The sequence below is a fragment of the Neolamprologus multifasciatus genome, chromosome 11, assembly GCF_963576455.1.
Source record: "Neolamprologus multifasciatus chromosome 11, fNeoMul1.2, whole genome shotgun sequence".
NCBI classification, from domain to species: domain Eukaryota; kingdom Metazoa; phylum Chordata; class Actinopteri; order Cichliformes; family Cichlidae; genus Neolamprologus; species Neolamprologus multifasciatus.
The window spans coordinates 7,147,537-7,170,622 of NC_140449.1; the positions used below are offsets into that span (position 1 = coordinate 7,147,537).

General features: G+C 40.9%; 1 protein-coding gene across 1 annotated transcript in view; it reads left to right on the top strand.

The window, feature by feature from the left end:
• The first annotated feature begins 4,259 nt into the window (after window positions 1-4,259).
• znf1035 (zinc finger protein 1035) overlaps window positions 4,260-23,086 on the top strand; it is a 36,854-nt gene continuing 18,027 nt past the window's right edge. Inside the window, exons 1-2 of the mRNA XM_085176638.1 lie at window positions 4,260-4,645; window positions 20,538-20,591. The gene's annotated coding sequence lies outside the window, so the exon portion shown is untranslated. The remainder of the gene's footprint in view (window positions 4,646-20,537; window positions 20,592-23,086) is intronic.

A 23,086-nucleotide genomic window follows, 5' to 3' on the forward strand; every position in this document is an offset into this window, starting at 1 on the left:
CAAGCAAATCCAAATTCCACTTATCCTTTGATTAATTGAATGTTGGGCGATCAAATATGTTCTGTACTTCAGCTGTTATTATCAAGCATCTGTCTGTGTTGACCCATAGAATCCTTTCTGTGTCTGCACGTTATTGTAAGTAGGTCACCTCATTCTTACAGCCCCAAGGAACTAGGAAAGGCTCAGAACTACAGATGACTTGTAATTTAGTTTTAGATATGTTGTCTGTAAATTATGAAAGACACAATTAAAACTGTCACTTTATTTATAGTAATTAGATTATGAAACCTGAACATATCCATTAGGTCCATTCAAGAAAGCATTGTGCTGGTCAGTGTCAAGAAATGTACCATTTAGGCTTTGGCTTTTGCACCATCTGCACAGGCTGTGTAGATGGCGTCACTGCTGTCTGACGTCCCTATCCAACCCATACAGTCTTGTCATCAAGTATGTATGGTCAGTCACTTTTTAAACACATGCTGTGTTCACAGCAGCAATGGTCCTTCACTGTACATATTGGCCCGACTAGGGTGTAAAACATATCTATCTCCTATACCGTTCTCAAACTTTAATACAATAGGAAGTTTTTAATCCTGCAAATGTTATGCAGTCTCTCACTCGCCTTCCACCCACACAGGACTAGGAAGAAAGAAATTCAGTCCTGGACATATCCCTCAGGACCAGTCTGGAGGGAGGGTGAAATGTGTGGTCATTCAAGGCTAATAACACTATATCCAGCAAGGGTAGGGTCAGCACCCTCAACACCAACCAACAATGGACAAACAGAGAAGAACATTAAAGACTGCAGTTTTTCACAGTCTTATTAGATCAACAGTGTGGTAGCCCAATTGGATTTGTTCGGGTATGCCCATTGGCTAGCACACCACTGTACCCACAGCTAAACCCATATAGACGACTGAACCCATTGTCTCTTATGTGCTTGCTGTAACTGATGAGACTTCATCTAAGAAGGAGTTGGTTAAATTTCTATTACATTGCTATGTTTCTGGCAAATATTTCCTTTAAATTCAATAACCACTGTCAAGAGACATGGAAAAGACTGACATATATAGCTGACTACATAGTACTTTTCTAGAATTACCATCCATGCATTTTCTTAATGACTTGTGTGTTGAAGCCTATCGTGTGTCACGGGGCTGGAAGTAGGGCCTGGACAGTCAGGGCTGAAATAGAAAGACAGACAACATCCACTCTCACATTCAAATCTATGGCCAATTTAGAATCACCAGTAAACCTAAAATTCATGTCTTTGGACTATGGGAGGAATCCGGAGAAGAGAATACACACAAACAGACACCCCATCTGGGCAGTGAATTCAAACCCATACCTTCTTGCTTTGAGGCAACATTTCAAAGAGCTGCTTGTTTTTCTGGTCTTTCTGACCAAAGTTCTCTACACTAGCAACCACATTTGGGTATATACTCTAAAGCACTTTATTCTGTTCACTTAATCTCTTATACAACCAACTTTAAATCACTAATTAGCCGAATATGCATGTCTTTGGACTGCAAGAGGAAGTTGGAGCAACTACACAGGCACAGGGACAAGTGGCAAACTTAATACAGCACGGTTCCAATCGAGCAGGAGATTTGACCCAAAACCTTGCTTCCGTGGAGACGATACTAACTACTCCACCACTGTCAAAGCTGTTTAAAAAATAATCAAGGGAAATACATGAGTACCCATATTGCTTCACTTCTTGGAGGTTGTCCCTTTTCTTCATATACACTCTAGGGATTTGACCAGACATGATGTTCACCCATTGACAGATGAAATAGACTCCCACTGGTAAAGAAAATGGATCGATGGGTGGAAGTTACTAATAAAACTGTATCACAAGGATTTAATACCACAAAAAGTATCTATGATGTATTTATCATTTAAGGGCTGGACTTTTTTGTTGTTGTTGTTGTAGGAAAGTGGGAAAAAAATCATCTGGGCAAGTGCATGCCAGTTATATTGCAATACCAATTGCTACCACCGTGCTAATATGGCTCCATGTTCCAGTGCTTTGGCTTGTTCCAAATTGCACTTATTCTTATGGCAGCCAGTCTCTGACCCTCGTCTGATCACTTCTGCAACAAACTTATAGGTCACAATCACATCTTTAGAAAATGCTTGTTAGTTTATTTTTAAATTATCAACTTAAGGAACCAATCTGCTTGACAGATTATCAGTAAACATTAGATCCCCCCATCACCCCACCCAGCATTGCAGACAAATGACACAACTTGGAAAGGTGTGCCTTTCCAAGTTGTGTCATTTTCCAAAACTGACAATGCAATAATTTAGGACTGCTAATTTATGGGAAAAACCATAATCTCAACTATTTTGGTCACTGTCCTGATCTTGTATTATTAACATAATTATTCATTGACTTTGCAAACATTGTTTACTAGGTTAAACTTTTAAAAAAACATGACTTTTATAGGGTATATCCAGAGACGTTTAATGCAATTCAAATGAAAAACATTAAAGTGGTGAAAAAATACTTTTAGGAAGTGGGTGACACAGGGTTATCCAGTAGGAAGTTTGGCCCAAACTAGTTGGTGTTTCTGTAAAGTCACAACAAACATTGGCCTCTGCCCTCCTGGAGCTTCTACCACACAATGTGTGTGCTGTCAGATGGGGATAAAGAAAGGCCTAGACAATAACTGACTCATGTTGCTTGGAAGAACTGCACAGTAGCCTTGGGGAGAGCAAAGGAGAGCCAAAGCAAACAGCAAATGTACACCTCAGTTGGGCACTGTTGAAAGGGACCAGCTGAGAGACCCTTAGGGACAAGCATTATGGTCCTTTTACAGGTTCACTTTGAGAAATCTTAAGCTGAACTGAACAGAGATAGATTTGGGGGTTTTAGAGTGGGGTGAAAGAACAGAACTCTTAATGGGTGTGCTTGATTTACTTCTTTTTTTTTAAATAACATTTTATCACCATTTTCTTGTTTACATAATTACTGAAAGCCAAAATCATATTTGAAAATTAAAATCCATGCCCATTAGACAGCATTTGCTCAGATATGTAGAAATATGAGACGGCAGATATAACTGAGGTATCTCTCCTCATTTCCCATGGTATTCCCACCACTTTCCATGCACATGAACAAGCACAGCGTCACAAAACCCCTCCAGGCCAGAGAAACGGAGGTGGGTGGTGGGGTTTCTTTATCCAGATAGGCTTTTTATGGACAGTCTTGGGATTTGAACCCATGACCCAAGAGCCACAGGTATACTGACTGGGAAGACTTTTATTAAGTATGGTTTTTCTACCATTTCAGACAGGATCAGTTTAGTTTTCCAGAATAGTAGGAAATTACATAACATAATCCCCAGAAAGTCATGCAGGAGAAGATAAATATTTATGGGGAAAACCTTGACATTAGGGAAAAAGACTAAAATGGTCAGATCTCCACTTTCTGATCTTTCTAGATGGAATCCCACATGACAAACAGTGATCTAACAAATTTCATATCAGTGGAGCCTTTTCTTGTTGCTTGGGGGTGTAAAATCTGAGAGGCTAATGTTGGTCAGAAACAGTTGAACATTAATTTGCATAACTTTTGTAGTACACATTTAATTACATCGAATGACTTATGGTTAATTATCCAATTAACTGCCTATTCCTTAAAAGGTTCATATGTTAGGAGCATGAGGGCACCAGTAAAATAGCCCAGTGTCTGGTCACACTGTTATTAGACTGATCCACAAGCTCCTGTTCAGCCTTTTGAACATTTTTTTCCCCTCCTATGGGAACTGGTTCTCATGTGCCTTCTCAGCCAAAGGGTTTTTTTTCTTTTTTGTCTGGCTCACCAGCAGAAGAAGAGGTGGCGCCATTTTGTGTGCAAGTCTTGCACACAAAATGGTTGTATGCGACTTGTTAACCCTTTAAATACCGACCACATCCTGCACAGCAGACAAGTAGGCACATAGGTCTGAGTGCCCAGATAAGTTTGGTGATGCTCGTGCAACATCAGCAGAGTACTGAAACTGCACAGGGGAGCAGGAAAGCCCCACTGAGGACTTCATTAATGGGCGCAGTCACTGTCAGCGCAAGAGGTACAGGGTGTTACAGCACGTAGGGAGCGCAGGAGCAGCAGCTGCGGCAGCACGCAGAGAACCGCAGCGCGGTCGCCCGGAAGAGATCCTCCTACCGCCCAGCCAGACTCCGAGAGCCATAGAACATGAAGGGGCGGGCTCAATTGGATTCCCCGCACATTGTCATTGGTTGTTAGCAGATATTGTGTAACATGCGCAGAATTTCGGGCACGCTGTCCGTAATTGCGCAAATACAGATAATGGAGGCGGATCTGGCACTGCTATCATCGACAAAGCGAGCTGTGTTGCACCGGACTTAAAATAAAATCCAAAACGCTTTAGTGTCTTTGACCGAACAACCTCCATTAGCTCACTGAAAGGAAAATAGAAAGATTATCCTGACGGTATTCCACAGGAAGACGGAAGACATCGACAAGGAGGACTGCCGCTTTCTCTTTACACTGGCAAACAAAGCCGATGCTTCAATGGGAGCCTGTTGAGTGGTTATTACAAGACGGGACATGTAGCTGATAAACCACAGGGGAAGAGTGGCTGTGATGCACGCAAGACCAGCGCGGAGCTTTGATCTGGTAAGGGGGTCGTGCTAAAGACCAGCCGCAGCGTAGCCATTAGCTGTTGGGTGCCAATGCTAGCTAGCACGGTGCTAGGCACTAAGGTAGCTACTGTCAGAACATCGGCTAACGTCAATGTAAAATTAACAGACACGTGGCTGGAGTCGAGAGCAGGACCGCTGCCCTATTCGTGGTTTTGTTGACCCGAATGCATCACACCGCTTTGTTTTGGTCTGCACTCTTGCGTCCAGGCTCGCTAAAAAAAAAAAATCAGTGTCTAACATCAGGACAAGAGGAGCACAGCGCTTTCAGATGGTCACACAATAAATGATGTAAAGCGCTAATCTGTCTAACCCAATTTAACAGAAAATAGCCTGTACACTGGAGCTGTTTTTGTACTCTTAAGTGCGGGCTCGTTAGTCTAAAGGGTCATTAGTAATATGCATAATAAACCCATGTGGTAAAACACATCTATATATTGCTTTACCTGCCAGTGGTTCATTAGAGCTCAGGCTGCTGTTGGAACGGTAAGACAGGTGTGTGGTTTAACCCACTGTTATAATGAGGTATAGTGGGCAGACCTGCTATTTATTTACACTATATTTATTTGAACACAATAGTTCTGCCTCATATTAACTCAGCTTTCTGTTTGTTATTAATGTGGTCACAGTGTTGATGTTCTCTGTGACCCTCCAACAACAAATGCACAATAAAATTGATATTGCTGGTAATTTCATTTAAAAAAAGAAGTTACTTTGTGGTTTGTATCAGATTTTACAATAATAATCAAATAAGTGCACTTTTAAAGTTTTCTTCTTTTAAAAAAACAACTCTCACTTAAAAATTTAATTTTGCTTCAAAAAAAGAGTTGAATGTGATAGTTAAGCTTTCTAGGATGATTAAAAAACGTTGTTAAGGTTTAGACTAATAGCAAAAATAGTGAAAGGGAAATACCTGGATTTCATATAATATCAGTTTATCATACTTGTTCCGTATACATGTTTTCTTGTAAACTGCTCTAATTTTATTCATATACATATTGCCTTTCTCATGGCTAGTTTCGTTGCCATCAAAAATAGTGTATTATTTGCTCAAAAGGTGACAGAACTGTTTAATGAGTAAGGTATTTTAGCATTTGTTTAAAGATCACATCTTGGTTTTTATGACACTGAGCTACACAAATAATGGGCTATTTGACTAAAAAGCTTTTGTTTTTGTTGTTGTTGTTTTTTGTGGATAACAGGTCAATGCCATGTTAGTTAATAAATACCAGATTCATAATCTCTTGCTAATTGATGTGCATTCATTGTACCTCTTGAAACGGTATCCATAATGAAACACTTGAAATCAGAATCAGAAATCAGAAAGGGTTTTATTGCCAAATGATGAGCAGGTTTACAACATTAGGAAATTGCTGCGGTACTTAGTGCAAACATACTGTCATATAACGCTTAAATAGACATAAAAATAAAAATCAGAATTAAAAGTGCTAAGTAGATAGATATATACATGAGTGCAGGTGGTGATCAGTGCCAAACATGGAATGATGCAGTGAACACAGCGTAGGGTCATGTGTTAGTGGTGGGAACAGTCATACGGTTATTGTTCATGAGTCCAACAGCAGAGGGGAAGAAACTGTTCTTATGGCGAGAGGTTCTGGTGCGAATGGACCGGAGCCTCCTGCCTGAGGGGAGCTGGTCAAACAGACTGTGTCCAGGGTGAGAAGGGTCAGCTGAGATCCGAGCTGCACGCCCCAGTGTCCTGGAGGTGTACAGGTCCTGCAGAGATGGGAGTCTGCAGCCAATCACCTTCTCAGCCAAGCTATTTGGCCTGAAGCAACTTTAAAGATTTGGGAGGGAGAATCTGCTTAGGTGCTAGCATTTACTACTATTAATATTATTATTATTATTATTATTATTATTAGTTGAAGTATTGTTATTTGTATTTTAGGTTGTTGTAGAAAGTGACATGATACCTTATGAAGTTCTGTTAGCTATTTTGTAGCATCTTGTGAAATCAAGAGTCCTATATCACTTAACCATTTGTCACCAAGGCAGTTTGAAGGCCAGTTGGGACTTATTTTGCCTCAAATCAAACCAGATCCTTTGCCCCAAAGGAACTGGTGGGGACTGCCTAGTGTAGAGATCCTTCTCCATAAAATATTTACATACAAGCTCAATGTAACTGTAAAATTGCAAAAATACACTCATCCTTAGATTTACTCTTCTGGAGTGTACTTTAATAATTTGACCTCAGACATGTTCTACATCTTTTACACTGTCATGGCAGGTGGAACATTCTCAATTTATCAGCAGAAAGTCTTTGTTTTTAACCGGTGTTTTGTTAAGTTCAGTTTTAGTTTTGTAACAGTCCATGAGTGCAAAGAGCACTAATTGGTCATGCTGGTTTTGGTTTTGTTTCATACTTGTGCTTGAAGGTTTCATTTTTACTGTGACACAGCAGCCTAGACATGGCTAGGGTGCTATATAGTGGTAAATTTTTGCTTAAGACAAGAGCCCTCTAACACCCCCCAACACTCCTCAGTTTGTTATCTGCCACTTGTGTTAGCTTGAGGCGTAATCCTTGTCCTTGGTGAGTTTTGTTGAAATAAAACAAAGCTCTGCAAGCATGTGAAGTTTTATATAAGTTGGGTCTAATTTATTGACAGCTATCATTGGTCAGAGTTTTTTGTAACTCACCACAGTTGGATGTTTTGACACATTTAAAGTGTGCTGATCATTCGATCTTGTTTGTTACTGCTGCACTAAATTAGAACAAAATTTACTTTAAGCTTTGTTAAAAATCAAATCAGCATTTGAATCAATTCAGCTAGTAGTTAGTAAGCACATCAGTGTAGAATTGTTTTGGGCAGTCCAGTTGCAGGAGTTGGAGAATGAAGGTGGTAGATGTGGATATGGAATTCATATGTGCCTCCTATTTTGTGTGTTGGTTTGCAATTGCATTGAGGGAGTGTGCACAGTACCCGAGTGGTGGAAGACTGAAAAAGGCACCTTGTTAAGATGGGCTTCACAACAGTTCTTCTGTGGGTTTAGATGTAAGTAATATTTATTCGTTGGTGGCGCCGTCCTGTTTTCCTTTTGTCGTTTCATTGACATTTCCAGAATCCCGCATTTGTTTTGTCTTGATCACAGATTTGGACTATAATGGCCTTTTTCCACTAGTAGCTATTTGACTCGACTCTGTTTCGGTTACAATTGAGTTCTATCTAATATGCGAGGGGTACATATAGCAATGCAGCCAAAAAGTCCTGTGATGTCATTTGTATGCGGAGGATGCTGAGGCAATGGTATACCTGCTTCTCGATATATGGCTTTTTGTTTCTGTCATGACTAGTGGTGCAACGGGTCAAAAATTTCACGGTTCAGATCGGATCACGGTTTTAAGTCACGGATCGGATAAATTTTCGGATCAGCAAAAATAGAAAAAAAGACAAAAATTCGACTCCCCATTTACTTAAGTATTTGTTGCCTATTAAAAAAATCAACTGAATCAAATTCAACTGAAGACTCATTCCACGCACTTATATAAAAACAAATTAAAGTGCAACAGGTTTGAAAAGGCTGGTTTCAGTCATAATGCAAATGTATTGTTTATAAGATTGGGGAAACCTGCAGTCAGCTGAGACTGAAGAAGTTACTTGGATGAGTGACAAAACATTTCTCCCACAAAACGCTACGTCCAGATGAACAGAATCAACTTTTGGAGATAAAGTGTAATATGGACATTATGGACCATGCTGGGCATCCTCTGCATCCTCTGCACATGGCCATAAACAACCAGAGGAGTCTGTTCAGTGACAGGTTGCTTCTCCCAAAGTCAAGGACCAGCAGACTTAAAAAGTCCTTTATCCCACACGCCATAAAACTGTTAACTCTTCGCTGGAGGGGGGAGGAAGGGGAAACGGGGACAAAGGAGGGGGGAACAAGTAAGCTGTAGTGCCTTTTTTTAATTATTATTATTATTTTTTTATTTATCCCTTTTGTATTCTCGGCATTTATATATGTGTATATATGGTATATTTCTGCTCACATTCTGCAACTTCTGTCGGTGCTGTGCTACTGAAAACTGAATTTCCCAGAGGATCCCATCTGAGGGATAAATAAAGTTTCATCTAATCTAATGTAATCTATAGGGCAGTACAGGGCTTTGTATCTACCACTCCGCTGTGATATAACGAGCGGTCACGTGGCTTTCCGTTGCCCTGGAGGTCAACCCATTTGTAGTTAGAGCAACAGAAGATGCCTGGGACAGTTCAGCCATAACTTTAAACTTTTCCTGCTCATACATGCTTGGAACGATCTTGTCACACTGAAGTGGACGCGCAACGAGATATCATAGCGTGGCTCAAGCACGTTCATCACAGTTTAAACCCCTTGTTTTGCACAACAGACGACGGCCTCCCGTCTGTAGTTAAACTCCCCAATAGCTTTTGTAATAGCTTTAGCCTGGTCGGATTGGGCAGCAAAAGCCTGCTTAAATGCCGCAAACTCCTCTGCTCCGCCACTTCGACCGCTAGCGCTGGCCATAACTACCACTTGACAGACTGACCACGCGCACCATACACATACTATTTTTTTTCTTTTTCGAATCTTTGGATCACGTGCGTACCGAACCGTGGAGTGGGATCGGTTCGGATTTCGGGTCAACCGTGATCCGTTGCACCACTAGTCATGACTAATTGATTGATTGGGTGACGCCACTGACTAACCTACAGTCTGTTGACAGCATATTGTGGGATCACCTCAGATTGCTCGGAACCCTGGCCGAGTAGGTACTAAAACAGTAACTTGTATCTGTTAAGACCACGTAATGGATAACCCTAAAAACTGTGTCAAGCCATTCAGAGCTGACCAAAGTAGATACTAGTGGGAAAAGCCTATAAAGTCATTTTTACATTAGTACCTACTCGGGTCGACTCGCTACAGATAGACTCAACTCAACTTGGATCGACTGGTTTTCCATTACAACCCAGTAGTACCTTGATTGCGTACTTGTTGTCACAATGACGTGTCTGCGGGTCCTGCAATGCTATTAATTTGCGGCACGAACGCTACAACAACGGTGGACATCGAAACGGAGATATACCCGCGGCTCGGTCTGTAGCTTTTCGTCACACCCGGGGGAACATAGCGTTGGTTTTTTGTTGCCATTTCCTACGTTGCCGAGTTTCAAAAATGGCGGGTTTCTTTTTCGGGAATGAGACGCTCTCATGACTCATCCAGTGACGCTACTGGCCAGCCAATCATGGCATGCAGTCTGACAACATCATATTTTGGTACCTGTTTGGATCGCTTGGAATCCCGGCCAATCAAGTACTAAAAAAAGTAGCAGGTACTATGCTGAGTTGATCCGAGTAGGTACTAATGGAAAAGGGCTTAAGTGTGGCTTTGCATGATGAAAGTTGTCTCTTGGGCAGTCAAAGACGATGTCATTATCAAGCAATAGCATGACAGAGAAAGTTTTCCAGTTGAATGCCAAAGGCTTTTATATTCTTCCCTGCACTTTGTGCACCAACTGTCATAACATAGGGACAAATAGCTGCCATGTTGGGTTGAAATATGTACGAGTCTTAGGCTTTACCATCATTACAATGATATGTCATTATAGGGTTCTCAGAAAATCAAAGATTATACAAAAGCTGAGACTTTCTGCAAAATGTTTTCCAGTTGCTTTGCTTTCTATTTTGTTTCCTTCTGCTCCTGTACCAGAGTTAACTTTAAGACAGGTCTTGTTGACTAAAGGCATACTGTTTTTTTTGGCTCAAGCTGAAGTGAATTTGGAGTAAGTTATTAGAGAGGAGTGAAAGTGCATGGTGCTAGAGGAGAGGACTGGATTTGTTAGCATGCAAAAACAAACTTTTCAAAAACAGGAAGTTTAAGATTCACTGCAAGTCAAAATCATGCTTGAAAGCTCCCTCCTCATTTCCCTTGGTACTTCCTGTACTTCTCGTGTGTATTAACTGCCACAGCTCCACTAAAACCCTCTTGGATAAAGAAACTGAAATGAGGGGTGGGGTTTCTTTGTCCAAATTGCCATTTTACATCCAGTTTTGGGATTTAGGCCCATGACCTTGGAGCCACAAGTACACTGACAGGCAAGAGCTGCAGTGAGTGTGAAGTTTTCAGACAAGATCAGTTTAGTGCTTTTTCCACAATCAGAGACATTAGTCTGCAGCAGAGTAAACTGTTTATAGTGAAAATCCTGAAATTGGGGAATAAAATGGTCAGGTGTCAAGCTTTAGTGTTTTTCTAACAAGAATACATGGATTGAATCTCACTTGAGAAACATTTATCTAACCAGTTCCTTATCAGTGGAGCGTTTCATTGCTGCTCCCCTTGATGGCAGGTCTACTTTACTCAGTCATGTAGTAAAGCAGCTCAGTCTGTCTAGTCACAAAGTGTCAGACTGATGCAGGAGCTCCTGTTCAGCCATTTGAACATTTTATCTGCTCTGTAGTAGTTTTTTTTTGGTGTTGTTGTCGCTTGTTTTTGTCCCCATGGGCACGCGTTCTTGTGTGCCCTTGCAGCCTAAGGGAGTTTGTGTAATAGCCAGGAGAAGACAAGAGGGTGCCATTTTGTTGCAAGTCTTGCACACAAAATGGTTGCTTCTTGTTAACCCATTAAATGCCTATCACATCTTGCATAGCAGACAAGAAGGTGTATTGGCTTTGCAGCATTTGCACTGACCTAGTAAGCACAATACCTCAGCAATGGTATACTGGAAAAGAAGGGCTAAATTATGATCAGCACAAAAGATGATCTTTACGAAGCCAACTTTACTGGTTGTTAACAACCATTTCCAATTATTGCTACAGAAAGAAATCTTCACAGTGGCTCATCTGTGAGATTAGTAGCAAGTATGATTCATTTGTTGATAATGCTAACCATCCTTTGTTCTTTTGCTGATATTTGTTTTAGCTCAATCAGACTAAGACTGTAAATGTGGTTTAGACCACATTTACAACTTTTTTTGTGCCATGGACCGGTCTTTAAGGTGTCACGGATAAATACAAAAACATAAAACCAGTACCGGTACAAAAAAAAGCAAGATTTATTCATAACACGTGCGAAAATACCCAGGGAAACTGAGTTAACGATAAAAACGATTTAAAAAATAACGATAAAAACCCTGAAACCATTAATTTCACACCCGAGCCTCATCTCTCGCGGCCCGGTACCAAACGACCGGTCCGTGGCCCGGGGGTTGGGGACGGTTTAGACAGTGCGGTAGAAACAATGGTGTCCTTATGAAGGATGACTAAAAGTAATGTCATTGGCACTGAGCATGTGTCTTCTCCAAGGCTGATACAACAACATTAGTTGGTCTGTGATAGAATATGTAACACTCTTCCACTGCACATTTTCCACTTTGGTGAAGAAGAGTGGTAGTTGTTATGCAGTCTTTGACAAAAAGACAAATGGCACTGAGCACATAGCTTCTCAAAAAGAAAAAGGCAGTAATATATGAAACAGTAGAAACAAACACTTCGAAGTTCTCCACTAAAGGTCTCAGGGCAACACGCATGAATGTTGATTCTGTTGCAGGCGTTTTGCTTGCTTTTGACAAAAAACACATAAAGCAACTAATGAATCTTGGGATATAGTTTTATTTTTAAATTTTTTTAAAGGTGATGGGATTACATACTAGGATTATTAGGCTAAGATGGCACCGCACAGACCACCACAGTTGCCAGCTTGGTAAACACTGTCTTGCATGGTCTATAGGGGCTCGGTTTACCGGAATATGCTGCTCCTGTAAAGCTTGCATAGTACTTTCTCCTTGCACTTTCTTATTGTAGTCAGATGCTAAAGTGGTGTAAAGAAAATTAAGTTAGTTTAAATTGTGGGGGTCATTGGGGTGAATCATACATTTTATTGAAGGCTAGAACTGTCACCCAGTTAAGAAATTGCTCACTTTATCTGTGGCCTCGCTTCAGTAAGCAAGGGTAACAAATGACCCCTGCCAGGGTGCAGTCACTACCACAAGATGTTTGTTCTTGCAGATGGGATCAAAATGAGGTCTAGGTAGTAAGTGACTTAGAAAACTGCTCAAGTAGCCACAGGGAGATCAATGGAGATTCTAAGGGGCTCATTATACCCATGGCAAGTGATGTCACAGTACTGACGCAAGGCGTGCTTTGTTGTTGTTTTTGGCCATTTATTCAACTCTCAGGTTTTGTAACATCGTACCGGTGCTGAGACTGGGAAAGCAGAATTGAAGACAATTGCGTTGTTTGTTTGTTTACCGCCATTTTAATGATATCGCTGAGGAACTTCAGATCTCCACAGATTATCCAGAGGGAGATGTTCCAATTCTAAAAGGATTGTTTTCTGGAAAATCTTTTACGCCAGATGCCCTTCCTGTTGTGGAGAATTTGTAAGCAAGCAATTCAATCTTTGCTGCCTAGATATCATTAGAGCAGCTAAGAGATTCTCAGCTGTTATGATGCAGCAACAACTTGAAATGATGTGTTTCTGGGGAAAAAAACTTTTAAGAAACTTCTGCAGCTGATTCAGACGGGGGTTTTGTGAGGAGATTTAGTCTAGCCTCAAGCTTTAATGGTGACAGGAAGGACTGTGGTGAACTCTCAACTAGCACATTCAGCAACCAGTGTGGCGAAAGTAATAGCCCTTTTCAATTCGTACCTACTTGGATTGGCTCAACACAACTTGACGCAGTTCGACTCAGCTTGAATCTTTTTCCAATACAGTGGAGTACCACCTAATGTGCGTGGGGTCATTGTAGCAACATGGCCAAAAGTCCTGGGACATCATTTGAATGCAACACGAACGCCACAACAAAGTAGGACGTTGAGGCGTGGTATACCTGCTGCTTTGGGGTATAACTTTTTGCCACACTCTGCGATTGCAGTGTTGTTTTTTTGTGCAGTTTGTTGATGTCACAATTCCGGACTCGGAATGCTTGGAACCCCAACCAAGTTAGGTTCTAAAAATGGAGTCTGGAACCATGTACTACCATCTAAGGGAAAACCGTGACTAACGGTACTGAGCCGACCCGGGTAGGTGGTAGTAGTAGAATAGGGCTATTAAGCCCTTTTTCATTAGTACCTATTTGGAACAACTCAGCATGATTCATCACGGTTTTCAGGGTTTTCCATTAGGTCATAGTACCTGGTACCAGGTACGTTTTTTTAGTACCTTCTCTGCCGGGGTCCCAAGTGATCCGAGTGACGTCGTCAGACTACGTGCCACCGATTGCCTGGTCAGTGGCGTCATGAGTCTCCCCCATTTACTAAAATCAAAACCACCCATGTTTTTTTTAATTCAAAATATTTTTATTGAGTAATTGTGGATACAGTTTACAAAAAAAAAGAAGAGGGAAGAGATCAGCAAGCCACTGAACATGGGAGGGCAGGGCAGCAGCCTTCCACCTTCAATTCAATTCAATTCAATTTTATTTATATAGCGCCAAATCACAACAAATGTTGCCTCAAGGCGCTTCATAGATACAGAGAAAAGCCCAACAATCATATGACCCCCTATGAGCAAGCACTTTGGCGACAGCGGGAAGGAAAAACTCCCTTTTAACAGGAAGAAACCTCCGGCAGAACCAGGCTCAGGGAGGGGCGGCCATCTGCTGTGACCGGTTGGGGTGAGAGAAGGAAGACAGGATAAAAGACATGCTGTGGAAGAGAGACAGAGATTAATAACAGATACGATTCAATACAGAGAGGTCTGTTAATACATAGTGAGTGAGAAAGGTGACTGGAAAGGAAAAACTCAATGCATCATGGGAATCCCCCGGCAGCCTACATCTATTGCAGCATAACTAAGGGAGGATTCAGGGTCACCTGGTCCAGCCCTAACTATATGCTTTAGCAAAAAGGAAAGTTTTAAGCCTAATCTTAAAAGTAGAGCTAGCACGCCTAGCCAGGAGGGAACCAAAAGACAGCACCCTACGCTTTGCTCTGGAAATATACTTATCATCCTCTCCTGTTGTACCAAAGAGAGCAAGTTAGGGGGTTGAGAGCTAGTTTCAAGCCTTGTTCAAAGTGCAGAAAATCTCCTCCCAAAAATTTGCCAGGGCAGGGCAGGTCCAATACATGTGGGTTAGATTAGCATTATCAGACCTGCATCTGTTACAGCGAGGGTTAGGGCTGTTCGATATAACGATATATATCGGATGACAATATAAAAACATCTATCGTTTCATTACGCTATTGTTTGTTTCATGGTGCCGCAAAATAAACTGTTTACGGCAATATTTTTTCATCGTTTTGATGGTCACTGTAGTGGCTATATTCATTTCTTAAAGTTCTCTCTTTCTCTTATATTTAATATAACCGCACTACGGATGGACAAGTGCCTGCTTTTATGCATTGTCGTTAGCAACAACGACAGTAAAACCATCGCGTGTCCGCTTGTTTATCTTCCACAATAAAGCTCAAGATCCTGTTGAGACTTTTCAAAATAAACTGAATCACGTAAAAGAGTATGCAGAGTATTTACGGATAAGAAGCAAAAAAGAATCGTCAGGTGCTAATAAATAAACCTTCGACTCAAATGTTAGAACAGGCTTTTCCCCGCAGCACGCTGTGTAATAAATACTCACAAAGAAAATGCAGCCATTACAATGTATGTCTCATGCATCGGTTAAAACACTCGACTCCAGGTACACGACGCCCAGCTGGAAACACTTCACACAAATCGAGCTGCCCAAGATTCACAAAATTGACAGAAAATGTTAAATTTTTATGATTTATATCGTTATCGGGACGATAGATGTCTTATATTGGTATATGAGATTTTGGTCATATCGCACAGCCCTAGCGAGGCTCTCAACTGGGATAAAGCTTGGCTAATTTGGATTTAGATAAGTGGGCCCTGTGGACTACTTTGAATTGTAACAGAGAATGACCCAACTCCTTCTCTCATGTGGACTTGAGGCCTACAACGGGAGCTGGGGTTATGCCGCACAGTTTATTATAGATGCGAGACATTACACCTTTGCCTGTTAGTGGCAAATTAAGGAGCTCATCCAGTAAGTTAGCAGCTGGAGCTTCTGGAAAGTTGGAGAGGTGGGATTGCAAAAAAATGTCTGAGTTGTAAATATCTAAAAAAGCGAGTTTTGGGAAGACTGGATTTTTCTGACAGCTGATTAAATGATGCTAGTTTATTTTGTATGAAGAGACCTTTAAAGTAAATAATACCTGCTCTAAACCAGACCTGGAACAAGTTGTCTAAAGTTGGGGGGAGGAATAGTTGGTTTGAAAGGATGGGGCTTTGAAGTGAAAAATTATTAAGATTGAAATGTTTCCTGAACTGCGCCCACACCCTGAGAGAGTGCCGAATTATCGGATTAGATGTAAAGTTGTCAATGGATAATTGAAGAGAAGAACCCAGAAAGGAGGCAAGAGAAATACCCTGAGTTGAGTCTAATTCCATTGCCAGCCAGCTGGTGGGACCCACCCCCTCCCCAGACTTTAACCAGTAGGTCAGGGACCAAATATTGGCAGCCCAATAGTAAAAGTGGAAGTTGGGGAGTGCCAGATCCCCTTCAATCTTAGGTTTCTGTAGTTGCACCATAGCTACTCGAGGTCGTTTACCCTTCCAAATATAAGAGGAGATTATAGAATCTAGAGTTGTAAAGAAAGACTTGGGATGACGACTGGTAAAGATTGGGGGGGAAACCCCACCCCCCCCACCACCAATTTTGAATCCTGGCAACGAGGGAAGTCTGAAGAAAGCCACAGACTGAGCAGCAGGTTTATTCTTGCCTCAGCGTCCACCTTTGTTGTAGTTGTTGAACGATCAGAGTAGATACTAATGGGGCAAAAGGGGCTTTAGTTTAAGCAAGATGACACCTTAGTCTGGCACAGGTGATAGATTCCTGACAGATTAGAGCAGCAGCAAGCAAGCATTAAACAGCCTTTCAAAAGGTCACTGAACAACATATTGATTTTTATTTTTTCTAGACAGAACTTGTTGACTAAAGTTGAAACACGTGGTGAGTCTGTTTGGGCTTTTATAGAGGCCCGAAAGTACATAGCTGTAAAGGAGGTGTGCTTGATGAATGTAAAACAGTGATTGCTTTACCCCAGTGTTCTTGTTTCCTTATTACTGAGAATCAAAATCATATTTGAAGCTAAAATCTAATTAAGTGCTGAGCCTCACAACATCAATACCAATTTTACACAGCATTTGGTCAGATGTGTAGCAGTGAGATAACAAATAGGACTAAGACTTTCCTCCCAAGGTCCTGTGGTACTTCCCACTTCCACAGCACCACAAACGAACACTAAAACAGTCTGAATGTCTCCTTTTTAGAGGTAAAGTATGGAAAGTTATTTTCAGACATACACCGGTATCAAACATTTGACCTTACAGAGACTAGTGCAGCCAGCAGAGAAGTCATTTAGCTGTTATCCAAGGAAGCGTTTTACAATGAATCTCGGGATTTAAGCCTATGACCTTGGAGATACAAGTGTACTGACAGGCAAGAGCTGCAGTGTGAGTGTGGCATTTCTACAGAGTCCAGTGGGATCAGTTTACAGTTTAACAGAGGACCTTTGGAGTAGCATGGAGCGAAGTCTGACATTAAGAGTACAGATTGAAACAGTTGGATGTCTGGGATTTTATGTGCAGTTGAGTAAAGCAAGCTCATCTCAGTGTCAGACTGATCCATGTGCTTCTTTTCAGCCTTTTAAACGATTTTGTCTGCTCCTATACCAGAATTTTTTTTTCCTTTGTCCCCTTTGGAACTGCTCCCTATGTGCCTTCACAAGCAAAAGGCGTTTGTGTAATAGACAAGCAGAAGGAAAGAGGGTGCCATTTTGTAGCAAGTCTTGGACACAAAATGGTTGCTACTTGTTAACCCTTTAAATGCCAACCGCATCTTGTACAGCAGACAAGAAGGTGTATTGGTTACCTTTGCAGTGGTAGACTGGAAAAGAAGTGCTAAATTATGATCAGCACAAAAGATGATCTTTACAAAGCCAAGTGATTTATGTTTGAAATGAGTAAGAAGGGTAGCATGATCCTTTTTTCTTCAGGTGTTTCATTAATGGGAACCTACATTTATTTTTGGCTTGTGTTACACGCATGTTAAAACTGTGTGTGGCTGAGGTAGCTTGAAGCAATGAAGCAAAGCAGCAAACTTCATGAAGGCCAACTGAACGTGGTCTCCTGGACATGGAAACAATGTATCTTTACCAATACAATATTTTTGGAGTTTCATTTTGCAATCCAGATCTGTGCCACTTGAAAAGATTCTTTTGCTGCCCATGACCCACATCACTGAGGCCTCAGCTATGATCTTTCTGACACATAGCTCTTCCAGAATAATAAGCCAATAGTATAAACTAGTAAAATAAAACACCCCTTTTAAAAATTGCTTCTAAGGAAAAGCACAATGACTTAATGACTTGACATTAAAATACTGCTTCCTTAAGTAGAAGTAAAGGGTAAAATCCTTGTAGCTGTTGGGTAAACTGGAACTGCACAAATCAGCACTATTGCCAGCTTGACAAGCATTGACTTGCATGGACTGTCACAGCTGGCTTGGTTTGCAAGAACATGCTGCTCTGTTAAAGCTTACAGTGCTTTGGCCTTGCAAAGTAGATAGAAGATACAGTGATGTAAATAAATCTAATTCTGTTATTATTTCAGCTTTTTTGGGGGGGGGGGGGTTGGGAGGGTATTGAACCATAATTCCTATATTTAAAAATAAAACAAAAACAGAAGCATGGCATGGGTCTAAAGCTGCTCGTCTGATTTTGATCAGTGAATACTGTCCTGATAAGGTGATGGTTTCAATGGTTAGTGTCACATCTTACTAAATATGATGTTCTTGTACTGAAAAATACAGTTCCGATTTGAGTGAAAACTATGAAAAAGTAAGCGGTTCATTGGGATGGGCCTATATTGTAATTGAAAAGTCTTTGCATTGTGGGGTGGGCAGAGCAAGTCAGCCACTATTCAGAAGGTTGGTGGTTCGATCCCAGGCTACCTCCTAGCTGCATGCCAAATATCCTTGGGCAAGATACTAACCCCATGTTTGCCTACTGGTGGTGGTCAGAGGGCCCAGTGGCACCAGTGTCCGGCAGCCTCGCCTCTGTCATTGCGCCCCAGGGCAGTTGTGGCTACAATGTAGCTTGCCATCACCAGTGTGTGAATGTGTGTATGAATGGGTGAATGACTGAATATAGTGTAAAGCGCTTTGGGGTCCTTAGGGACTAAGTAAAGCGCTATACAAATGCAGGCCATATTTACCATTTTACAGTGTTTCTTGATTTTTTTTTCAGTCAGTTTCACCCTACACTGATCACATCTGGTTTCATAACGTTTTATTACAAAATCCAAAAAGCTCAGTTGAAGGCTTAAAGAATGGAGGTCGTCTTAGTGGCTCTGTTGATGTTTTGCATATCGTCTTTGAATAAACATGAGCCGGTAAGGGTGCAGATTTTTGTGTTTAAATAAAGCCGTTGCTTTTTAAAGATCCTGATTCTTATAACCACAGCATAATTTGTCAAGTGCCACACTCATAAGATAAGACAGAAAGCAGCCATGTCCCCAGTGAGGAGCACTGAACCCTGGCAGTCACTGCTGTGACTGAGTGAGAGGGAAGTACTCACGCTGAGAGCAATGGCTAGATCCCAGCTACTTATCCAACAAAAACTAAACTAAAAATGTAGAAACAATGTGTGGGGGGAAAAACGAAGTACACTCAAGTTTTCTATACCACTTCGTCAGTCTCTTAAATTGTTGTGAAGGAATTTTGGTCTGTTCTTCTTTGTTTCTTCAGTTCACTGAGGTTTGCAGGCATTTGTTTGTTCACTGCTGTCTTATGGTCTGGTCAAGGTCTGGACTTTAACTAGGCCAATGCAACACATGGATTGTTTTCTTTTTCAAACGTTTTGTTGTAGATTTGCTACTGTGTTTGGGATCATTCTTCTGTTGCATGATCTAATTTGCACACAGTGCCAAAGCTACCAGTACCTGGTTTAAAGACCATGGTATCCCTGTTGTTAATTGGCCAGCAAAATCGCCTGACCTTAACCCCATTAAAAATCTATGGATATTGTGAAGCGCAAGATGTGAAATGCCAGACCCAACAATGCAGAAGAGTTGAAGGCCACTATCAGAGCAACCTGAGCTGTCATAACACCCGAGCAGTGCTGATCGAGTCCATGCCGCATCGCATTGCTGCACTAATTCAGGCAAAAGGAGCCCCAACTAAGAGTGCTGTACATGCTCATACTTTTCATGTTCATACATTTCAGTTTCTAAAAATTCTTTCTTTGTATTGGTCTTAAGTAATATTCTAAGTTTTTTGAGATACTGAATTTGGATTTTTTTTTTATTAGTTGTCAGTTCTAATCATCAAAATTATAAGAAATAAACACTTGAAATATATCAGTCTGTGTGGAATCAATGTATACATTATACAACTTTTTGAATGGAATGGGTGAAATAAATCAACTTTTTGATGATATTCTAATTATATGACCAGCACCTGTATTTCACTATAATGTACAACATCATACTTGGTGAAACGCTCCAGTTTGGTCTGTCCGAAAGACATTGTTTCAGAAATGGTAGTTTATTCAGATGCAAACCTAAACCACGCTGTCATGTTTTTAGAGAGAAGAGGATTTACCTGGCAACCCTTCCAAGGAAGCCATACTTGCACTGTCTTTTAATTGTGCTGCCAACTTTAGTATTTAACATACTGAGGTCTGTAGAGTCTGAGATGGAGCTCCTGGGGTTTTTTGTTTGTTTGTTTGTTTGTTTGTTTGTTTGTTTGTTTTTTGCATTTTTACAGAGCATTACACAGTATGACCTTGGGATGAAACTGTTAGTACTCAAAGTAATGATGATGATAATAATAATGATGTTAACATATTTTATTTATTTTTGTTCTTTTACAGAAAACTGAAAAAACATCTTGAAGATTTGGATGGCAGCAGACATTTTACCACCAGGTAAAGAAGAATTTTAGTGTTAAGTTTTTGAGTGTGTTCTTTCTTTTTGTTTTAAAATGGCACATCTATGTCTTGAGTTCATGACTGGTTTATAGGAAAGTAAACAAAACCGAAGTACGTCAGGTAACCTAAATTAGCTTAAGTGGAATACGTTCCACAAACTAGCCCAATAAAAAATCAAAAACCGTATGTGATTTTTTTTTTTTTTTTTTTTTTTAAATTTTAAATATTTGCTTACAAGATAATCGTGTGCACCTCTGGATCTCTTCCAGCACAGATCCCCTATTGTTTGCTCAGTTGAAGGTCCATTCTGGCCACTTGCCCCTGCGTTATTAACAAAGATCCAACATTTTCCCAAAGAAAAGAACTTCTGTTTTAAACTGACCTGAGTTTTGGATGTATCAAGATAGATGACAATAGATGGTTACTGGCTGTGACCCACCAGTTTGCAATTGAAGACTCATCATATTCCAAGCTAATAAGCAGCACATGAGTTGAGGAGTCCAGCCAGTCATATTTTTTTTCAACATTCAGTGGGATGTGCACTGGGAAGTTGTCCACCATTCACACAGGGATAGGGACAGAACAAGATTTCCATAGAGCAATCTACAAATAGCAGTAGCACTGAAAAGGGTCTGGATGTGTTTATCTGGAACGATAGTAGTCAAACTATTATTTAAAAAATGGCTTCCAGATATTCACAAAGTCCCGTCGTTTGCCCTTGGCAATGTATGTTCGTCTTTCCAGGCCTACAGATTCTGCAGTTTCCTTCTTCTAGAGTCCCATGGAGTGTGCATCCATACTCCTCCAACATGGGCTGAAGTAGTCAGTAGCCAGACTACTTCTGGCTTGAAGTAGTCCGTAGTCCAGTAATTTAGTCAGCTTTTTTGGTTGTTTGAATTCTGTTGGGTTTATTCCAAGTACCCAGAGTTTAACTATTAAGGGGATTTTTACATTAAACATTTCAGACAAACACATGGCAACATCTTTCGACAATTCATGAACTTTAGAACATTCCCATAGACCAGGGGTCGGCAACCTGCGGCTCTTTAGTCCTTATAGTGCGGCTCCGCGTGGTTTGGGGAAAAAAATTTGAAGTATTTAGCTGAAGTGTATTTTATTTATGTTAGGTTTTTTTTATCTTGTACTTCTAAATTGGAAGATTATTGTGACATTGAAATATAAAAATAAAATTATATTATTTTTTCATCGCTCAAAATAAGCATCACACTCGCAGAAGCCGGTGTACCAGCTGAAACGCCGTGCATTTATAGAGACTTTCAACCCCAGGTAGGCCAGTTATGGATCTTCGGATCCACATTATGTCAGCAGCTATTCTCCACCGTGAACTATGTTAAAAACAAACACCGCTCATGCCTCACAGATGACAGCTTACAGTCCTGTAAGATGAAAGTGACTTCGTACAGCCTCGATTTGCAGACGCTGTGCGCAGAGGTTCAGGAGCAGAAGTCCCAGTGTAAACATATCACGGCAGACCCAACGATGTTTGCATGAACATGCTTTTCAGCATTTCTTTATTGACCACTTTTCACACACAGTTGCTGTACGCACACAGCCGGCTGTAGCTTTTCAGCTCACAGCCCGACACATACCAACAACAGCACATAGAGCACAGACGTTAAGGTGGCGAGGCGTGATTGCGGGTGCCGCTCAGGTGCGTCCGCCTCCCCTGCGGCGGCGCTGCAGACCACGCCCCGCCACACACATTAACCTGGTAAAATACATATTTAGGCAGAATTTTGCAAATATCTATTTTTCATTGTTTAGCAGCATAGTGCTTTTTTTCCAATTATTTATTTATTTATTTTTTTAAAAGTCAGGTCAAGGCTCCAAAAGCCCAAAGGCGATATAAGGGTGGCGGCTCACAACAGTTTTTGTTTGCTTCTTGGATCATTTTCGTTCAGCTGGGTGTCTTTCCTTTTGTTATATTTCTTTAAGAGTTCAAAATGTGTTAATTACATAAATAAAATGTAATTTTCTCTGTAGCACATCATGGATTTCATAAGCAACACACTTTAGTTGTTCACACAAAGCATAAAGGTAAAAAACAATATATACAGTGTTATCTTCATTTTAGATGTCAAAAAGTATTTGCGGCTCCCAGTGTTTACTTTTGCGTGGAAACCGGGTCCAAATGGCTCTTTGGGTCTTAAAGGTTGCTGACCGCTGCCATAGACAATGGTGAAGAGATAAGATAAGATATACCTTTATTAGTCCCACGAGTGGGAAATTTCATGTTAAGGCTGGCGACCTATTGCACGCAATGGCGGCGTCATCTTACCCTCCGACCATACATACATTACACAAAAACATCACATGAGGAAGACAGGTCAGAGAGGTATAACAATGGAAAATGCACCACACGAGGAAAGATAAGGAGAAAAAAATAACTCCCCTCAGACTGAGCACCAATAGGGAGATCAGTTTGAGAACAGAAAAAAAAACACCTGAAAAAACTCTTAATACACCAAAGA